General features: G+C 45.7%; 1 non-coding gene across 1 annotated transcript; it reads right to left on the reverse strand.

The window, feature by feature from the left end:
- Positions 1–6,396: 6,396 nt before the first annotated feature.
- On the reverse strand, positions 6,397–6,468 carry trnam-cau (transfer RNA methionine (anticodon CAU)). Its single transcript has one exon. It is a non-coding gene; the product is annotated as a tRNA-Met (tRNA).
- Positions 6,469–8,981: the final 2,513 nt, after the last annotated feature.

Genomic DNA, 8,981 nt, shown 5'->3' on the forward strand with positions numbered 1-8,981 from the left:
TGAAAATAAAAGATACAATATAATTTCGCTGACTATGAACTGAGATGTAATTTGCAAACTATTGGAAAATTCTCACTGAATCTGTCCCTGAAGGAAGATACTGTATCAATTCCAGACTGTGGTCCATTTTACATTCATGTCAAAATTCTGACTCAGAATCAGACTGAGTGGCACAGATCAAATCAATGTGTACAACCTGAGTTAAACTTCCAGAGCAATCCAGTATCAGGTTGAAGGTTACATTATCTTTCACAATTGTGTTCTGATATTACATGCTGGTCCAAAACTCTCACATTGTTTGCTTCAAACCACCCACAGCAATGGTTTCTTTCTGTGCTGGAAATTTACGTGGAATGAATGCAAACTTATAAACTGTCCCAGAGGTTGAAATGTCACATCCTGAACCGCATCCTCCCACTGAGTCACAGAGCCTGACAGGTACAGGATAATCCCCAAACACATATTCAGACTAAGATCCATCATCACACTGAGTCCTGCAGTGTGACAGATGCAGGATGTTTCATAGACACATGTTCAGAGTACGATCTGAACACATGCGCAGGTCAAGGAGACACAGCCTGAGTGAGTGAGACACAGACAGAGTGAGAATTTGGTAATTTGGTGCAGTGAGGTAACCAGGAAAGGTAAGTAGTTAATCTAATTTTGCTGTTTTTCAGTTAAAAGTGCAGTGTAGATTAGTGTCTGATTGGCTGAAGCTGCCCCCACCCTAATTGTTGAGAGACAGTTATCTGGCAGTCACCTGAGGCCTGTTGAGGGGCACAAAGGTACACATTGTATTCTTCTCTTTGAAGTTTTAGTGTGAGTCATCCTAAAGTCTGTATAAAAGACAGACAGAAAGTGAACTTAGTAAGCATTGCGCAGGTCAAGGAGACACAGCCTGAGTGAGTGAGACACAGACAGAGTGAGAATTTGGTGCAGTGAGGTAATTCGGTGAAGAGTGGGAGAAGGTGCTTTTTCCCGACTGTTTTGTTCTCTCTCTTTCTTCGGGCCTAATTTCGGGAGCTGTTCGGAGGAGGAGGAGCAGTCTCTGTGAGGATAAAAACCTAACGGTAACTTCGTTTTCCAGTTTTTTCCCCCCAAAAGTGACGGCAGAGGGAAGCTGTGACCTGATTGGTTGATAGCAAATCTGCCCCAAATTTAAAAAAAAACACAGCTAAACTCATAAACTTAAATTAAACTAATTAATTAATTAGTGATGGCTGGTCAGGTGATGTGCTTGAGCTGCTTGATGTGGGAGCTGGCAGATCCCATTGCGAGCTGCAGCGATCACATCTGCTGTAAGTGTTGTCTGCTCGAAGAGCTCTGGCTCAGAGTTGATGACCTGGAGTCTGAGTTTCAAACACTGAGGCACATCCGGGAGGGGGAGACTTACCTGGACACTGTGTTTCAGGAGGCAGTCACACCTGTCAGAGTAAGTAGTTTAAATCCTGCCCGTGGCCAGGGACAGCAGGGTGTGACTGCAGGTCAGGCAGTTAAAGGGAACCAGCAGTCAGGAACTCAGGAGCCTCATCCCTTGACCCTGTCCAACAGGTATGAGGCACTTGCTCCCTGTGTGGATGGCGAACAGGGCTGCAGGAAGGATGAGTCAACTGACCAAGGCACCATGGTTCAGCAGGCCATTCAAGGGGAGGGAGTAAATAGGCAAGTTGTAGTTGTAGGGGATTCTATTATCAGGGGGATAGATAGTATCCTTTGTGAGCAGGATAAAGAGTCCCGCATGGTATGTTGCCTGCCCGGTGCTAAGGTGCGGGACATCTCTGACCGGCTTGAAAGGATACTGGAGAGGGAGGGGGAGGATCCAGTTGTTGTGGTCCATGTCGGTACCAACAACATAGGCAAGTCTAGGAAAGAGGACCTGTTTAGAGATTATAAAGAGCTAGGATTCAAATTAAAAAACAGGTCCTCAAGGGTCATAATCTCCGGATTACTGCCTGAGCCACATGCAAATTGGCATAGGGAGGCAAGAATAAGGGAAGTTAACACGTGGCTGAAAGAGTGGTGTGGGAAAGAGGGGTTCCTTTTCATGGGACACTGGCATAGTTTTGGGACAGGGGGGACCTATACCGTTGGGATGGTCTCCACCTGAACCGAGCTGGGACCAGTGTTCTGGCGAAAAGAGTAAATAGGGTAGTCAATCGGACTTTAAACTAGAGATTGGGGGGGAAGGGAAAGTCAGGGAACCAAGAGGTGAAGTAATCAGTGGGAAGCGTAGCTGCTTAGGAATACAAAAAAGCACGAAAAGACAAAACTCAGGAGAGGTTACGATAGTCCCCATCCCACAAAATATGACACAGTGTATGGAAAGGCTCAGTAAACCAAGGTCCACCACACTATGAAAACAAAAAGGGACGGTCAATAGAGAATTAAAGGTGCTATATTTAAATGCGCGCAGTGTACAGAACAAGGTAGATGAGCTTGTGGCCCAGATTGTGACTGGCAGGTATGATGTGGTAGGCATCACAGAGACGTGGTTGCAGGGGGTTCAGGACTGGCATTTAAACATCCAGGGATTCACAACCTATGGAAAAGACAGAGAAGTGGGCAGAGGGGGTGGGGTTGCCTTGTTAATTAGGAATGAAATTAAATCAATAGCACTCAACGACATAGGGTCAGATGATGTGGCGTCTGTGTGGGTAGAGTTGAGGAACCACAATGGCAAAAAAAACCATAATGGGAGTTATGTACAGGCCTCCTAACAGTGGTCAGGACCGGGGGCACAAAATGCACCACGAAATAGAAAGGGCATGTCAGAAAGGCAAGGTCACAGTGATCATGGGGGACTTCAATATGCAGGTGGACTGGGTAAATAATGCTGTCAGTGGACCCAAGGAAAGGGAATTCATTGAATGTTTACAGGAGGGCTTTTTGGAACAACTTGTGATGGAGCCCACGAGGGAACAGGCCATTCTGGACTTAGTGTTATGTAATGAGCCAGACTTGATTAAAGATCTTAAAGTAAGGGAACACTTAGGAGGCAGTGATCATAATATGGTAGAATTCAATCTTCAATTTGAAAGAAAGAAGGTAGAATCAGATGTAAAGGTATTACAATTAAATAAAGGTAACTACAGGGGCATGAGGGAGGAACTGACGAAAATCGACTGGGAGCAGAGCCGAGTGGGAAAGACAGTAGAACAGCAATGGCAGGAGTTTCTGGGAGTAATTGAGGACACAGTACAGAGGTTCATCCCAAAGAAAAGAAAGGTTATCAGAGGGGGGATTAGGCAGCCATGGCTGACAAAGGAAGTTAGGGAATGCATCAAAGCGAAAGAGAAAGCCTATAATGTGGAAAGAGTAGTGGGAAGTCAGAAGATTGGGAAGGCTACAAAAACAAACAGAGGATAACAAAGAGAGAAATAAGGAAAGAGAGGAGCAATTATGAAGGCAGGCTAGCCAGTAATATTAGGAATGATAGCAAAGGTTTCTTTAAATACATTAAAAACAAACGGGAGGCAAAAGTAGACATTCGGCCGCTCCAAAATGACGCTGGTAATCTAGTGATGGGAGCCAAGGAAATAGGTGAGAAACTAAATAAGTACTTTGCATCAGTCTCCACAGTAGAATAAATGAGTAATATCCCAACAATTCCGGAGAGTCAGGGGGCAGAGTTGAATATGGTAGCCATCACAAAGGAGAACGTGCTAGAGAAACTAAGAGGTCTAAAAATTGATAAATCTCCGGGCCCAGATGGGCTACATCCTAGAGTTCTAAAGGAGATAGCTGAAGAAATAGTGGAGGCGTTAGTTATGATCTTTCAAAAGTCACTGGAGTCACGGAAAGTCCCAGAGGATTGGAAAATCGCTGTTGTAACACCCCTGTTCAAGAAGGGAACAAGGAAAAAGATGGAAACTTATAGGCCAATTAGCCTAACCTCGGTTGTTGGCAAGATTCTAGAATCCATTGTTAAGGATGAGATTTCTAAATTCTTGGAAGTGCAGGGTCGGATTAGGACAAGTCAGCATGGATTTAGTAAGGGGATGTCGTGCCTGACAAACCTGTTAGAGTTCTTTAAAGAGATAACAAATAGGTTAGACCAAGGAGAGCCAATGGATGTTATCTATCTTGACTTCCAAAAGGCCTTTGAGAAGGTGCCTCACGGGAGACTGCTGAGTAAAATAAGGGCCCATGGTATTCGAGGCAAGGTACTAACATGGATTGACGATTGGCTGTCAGGCAAAAGGCAGAGAGTTGGGATAAAAGGTTCTTTTTCAGAATGGCAACCGGTGACGAGTGGTGTCCCACAGGGTTCAGTGTTGGGGCCGCAGCTGTTCTCTTTATATATTAACGATCTAGAAGACGGGACTGAGGGCATTCTGGCTAAGTTTGCCGATGATACAAAGATAGGTGGAGGGGCAGGTAGTATGGAGGAGGTGGGGAGGCTGCAGAACGATTTAGACAGTTTAGGAGAGTGGTCCAAGAAATGGCTGATGAAATTCAACGTGGGCAAGTGCGAGGTCTTGCACTTTGGAAAAAGGAATAGAGGCATGGACTATTTTCTAAACGGTGACAAAATTCATAAATGTCTGAGGATCCTGGGATTATATTCATTGGAGTTTAGGAGGTTGAGGGGAGATCTAATAGAAACTTACAAGATAATGAATGGCTTAGATCGGGTGGACGTAGGGAAGTTGTTTCCATTAGCAGGGGAGACTAGGACCCGGGGGCACAGCCTTAGAATAAAAGGGAGTCACTTTGGAACAGAGCTGAGGAGAAATTTCTTCAGCCAGAGAGTGGTGGGTCTGTGGAATTCATTGCCACAGAGGGCGGTGGAGGTCGGGACGTTGAGTGTCTTTAAGACAGAAGTTGATAAATTCTTGATTTCTCGAGGAATTAAGGGCTATGGAGAGAGAGCTGGTAAATGGAGTTGAAATCAGACATGATTGAATGGTGGAGTGGACTCGATGGGCCGAATGGCCTTACTTCCGCTCCTATGTCTTATGGTCTTATGATCCCTCCTCACACTGAGTCCTGGAGCATGACAGATTCAGGATTACTCTCAAACGGTTGTTCAGAGTAAGATGCTGAAAGACACTGTACTCACTCATAAATAGCAATCACAAAAAGCAATCAGACTCAACAATTGTACCTCTGAGAGATTTAGAAATGGTTAAAAGACTCTCAGAGAGGAAACAATAATGACATACAATTGGAAGACTGCGCGCGCACACACAAGCATACACATGCACAGGTATACACACACAGCTATACACACGTACACACACAGTGTACAGGCCCACACATATTATACACACAGTTGCACACACACGGATACACAAACATACACACAGGTATAATATACACATGTACACACACAGTATACAGAGTCACACACATTATACACACACATTTGTACACACCCGCACATACATGTATACACACACAGGCACATAAACATTCACACATATTCTCAGACACACACACATATATAGAAACACGCATGTGCTCACAGACACAGATATACACAGAGACAGATACATTACATCAGAGAAATAATTAATCCAGCTGCAGTGAAGTAGCAGAGATATAGTTCTAATACAGGATGGTGAGTGGCTGGAGGAGAGCCTCCAGGTCGCGGTGTCGGCCGCCCTTGTCCCTCTCTAGATGGTGGTGGATGTGGGTTTGGAAGGTGTTGCCAAAGGAGCCTTGGTGACTTCCTGCAGTGAATCCTGTAGCTGGTATTCACGCTGCCACTCTGCATCAGTGGTGGAGCGAGTGAGTGTTTATGGATGGGGTGCCGATCAAGCAGGATGCCTTGTCCTAGATGGTGTCAAACCTATTCAGTGTTGTTGAAATTGCAACTATTAAAGGAAATGGAAATTATTCCAATACATTCCTGATTTATGCTGTGTCGACAGGGTTTGGGGAGTCAGGGAGTGAGTGCCTCGCCACAGGAGTCCGAGTCTTTGGCCTGCCTTCTAGCCACAGTATTTATATGACCAGTTCAGTTTCTGCCCAATGGCAATCAGTCAGATGTTGGCAGTGGGGTTTCAGTGATGGGAATTCCGGTGAATGTCAAGGGCCGATGGTTAGATTCTCACTTATTAGAGATGGTCTTTGCCTGGAACTTTTCAGCCCAAGCCTGGATATTGTCCAGGTTGCTGCATTTGGACATGGACTGTTTCATTAACAGAGGAGTTGTGAATGGTGCTGAACATTCTGCAATCATGGAAAGCCTGTGTGTGTTTGCAGCATTTACAGCGTGTGTCCCTGTGGGAGTAAATGCCATTTCAGACATTGGTTGCACAAATTAAATGTTTGATGGAACCCCCTTCCAGCCGAGTAAAAAAACCCGTTTCCTGGAAAGAAATGTCAGATATACTTGTGGTGAGAAGCTAAATGTTTCTTTTTACTGTAACGGAAAGTATAAAAAACAACTAGCAGAGAATGGTTTCGATCCATCGACCTCTGGGTTATGGGCCCAGCACGCTTCCGCTGCGCCACTCTGCTCCATGTTTGTTATTGCGTTGGAGCGACACAATTCCTTACTTCCGCAATGTTGTTCATCAGGACCACGTGTGCTCGACAGCGCACCCTGGCGGCACAATTCCACTGTGCAACTCACCAACAATGCAACACACACACACAGCAGCTGGACACTGTCACCTTACACAAGATAACACACATCGACTGACTGGTCATATCTTGAAAGTGTTCCCATTAAGTTCCAGTGTTCTCTGTCTTCAGGTGATGCCCCGGAGGACTGGAGAAGAGCCAATGTTGTTCCTTTGTTTAAGAAGGGGAGCAAGGATAATGCAGGGACCTACAGGCCGGTGAGCCTTACGTCAGTGGTAGGGAAATTACTGGAGAGAGTTCTTCGAGACAGGATCTACTCCCATTTGGAAACAAATGGACGTATTAGAGAGAGGCAGCACGGTTTTGTGAAGGGGAGGTCATGTCGCACTAACTTGATAGAGTTTTTGGAAGAGGTCACAAAGATGATTGATGCAGCGAGGGCAGTGGATGTTGTCTATATGGACTTCAGTAAAGCATTTGACAAGGTCCCTCATGGCAGACTGGTACAAAAAGTGAAGTCACAGGGGATCAGGGGTGAGCTAGCAAGATGGATACCGACTTGGCTAGGTCATAGAAGGCAGAGAGTAGCAATGGAAGGGTGCGTTTCTGACTGGAGGGCTATGTCTGGTGGTGTCCCGCAGGGATCAGTGCTGGGATCTTTGCTGTTCGTAGTATATATAAATGATTTGGAGAAAAATGTAACGGGTCTGATTCGTAATTTTGCAGACGAAAAAAGGTTGGTGGAATTGCGGATAGCGATGAGGACTGTCAGAGGATACAGCAGGATTTAGATCGTTTGGAGACTTGGATGGAGAGATGGCAGATGGAGTTTAATCCGGACAAATGTGAGGTAATGCATTTTGGAAGGTCTAATGCAGGTAGGGAATATACAGTGAATGGTAGAACCCTCAAGTGTATTGACAGTCAGAGAGATCGAGGTGTACAGGTCCACAGGTCACTGAAAGGGGCAACACAGGTGGAGAAGGTAGTCAAGAAGGCATATGGCATGTTTGCCTTCATTGGCCCGGGCACTGAGTATAAGAATTGGCAAGTCATGTTGCAGCTGTGTAGGACCTTAGTTAGGCCACACATGGAGTATCGTGTTCAATTCTGGTCGCCACACTACCAGAAGGATGTGGAGGCTTTAGAGAGGGTGCAGAAGAAATTTGCCAGGATGTTGCCTGGTATGGAGGGCATTAGCTATGAGGAGCAGTTCAATAAATTTGGTTTGTTCTCACTGGAACGACGGAGGTTGAGGGGTGACCTGAAAGTGGTCTACAAAATTATGAGGGGCATAGACAGAGTGGATAGTCAGAGGCTTTTTCCCAGGGTAGAGGGGTCAATTACTGGGGGACATAGGTTTAAGGTGTGAGGGGCAAGGTTTACAGGAGATGTACGAGGCAAGTATTTTACACAGAGGGTAGTGGGTGCCTGGAACTCGCTGCCAGATGAGGTGGTGGAAGCAGGGACGATAGTGACATTTAAGGGCATCTTGACAAATACATGAATAGGATGGGAATATAGGGATACGGACCCAGGAAGACGAGAAGATTTTAGCTCAGATGGACAGCATGGTCGGCACAGGCTTGGAGGGCCGAAGGGCCTGTTCCTCTGCTGTACTTTTCTTTGTCTTTGTTCTTTGTTGTAAAATCTCCCCTCTTTCCTCTTGTGTAACTGTGTTATCTGCATCTTCACTCTGTTATTGAAAGGTCTTCCCTGATGTTAATTAAACTGCTTTCCGATATTTAAGTATATTCTCTCCCGCTGAACTGTGATTTCTACTGTGGAACCGAGAGCTCTACTGTGGAACTGCTCTCTGCTGTGGAATATGATCTCTGCTGTAGACTGTGCCTCTGCTGGGAAACGGCGACCTCTCCTGTGGAAATGTGCTCTCTGCTGTGTTACTGTGCTCTCTGCTGTGTTACTGTGTTCTCTGCTGTGGGACTGTGTTCTCTGCTGTGTTACTGTGTTCTCTGCTGTGAAACTGTGCTCTCTGCTGTGGGACTGTGTTCTCTGCCGTGGACTGTGCGCTCTGCTGAGAAACTGCGATCTCTCCAGTGGAAATGTACTCTCTGCTCTGAAACTGTGCTCTCTGCTGTGGAAACGTGGACCAGATGTGATGCAGCTGAGGATGCTGAGTGATGTAACGTGGACATGGTGAAGTTACTGGCCAGAAATTTCCGAATTCTATTTTTGTTTTTAATGGACAGCTACAATCCACGTGTTTATTCCAGGACACAACAATGAATAAAAATGAATCAGTGCTGAGCAGATTCTAACATCCCACACCTCCAGTTTGTTCTTATTGAGAACCCCGTCCTCGATGGAAGCTTTTGCTCTCCGAATCAGACCACCACCTCCTGGGAATACAGCAGCGATACCTCCAAGATCTGATCTGTAACAGAATCACAGAACAATAGTGTCCCCTTGTGACTGAGGGGAACAGG

This window comes from Scyliorhinus torazame, chromosome 24 (assembly GCF_047496885.1).
Source record: "Scyliorhinus torazame isolate Kashiwa2021f chromosome 24, sScyTor2.1, whole genome shotgun sequence".
NCBI classification, from domain to species: domain Eukaryota; kingdom Metazoa; phylum Chordata; class Chondrichthyes; order Carcharhiniformes; family Scyliorhinidae; genus Scyliorhinus; species Scyliorhinus torazame.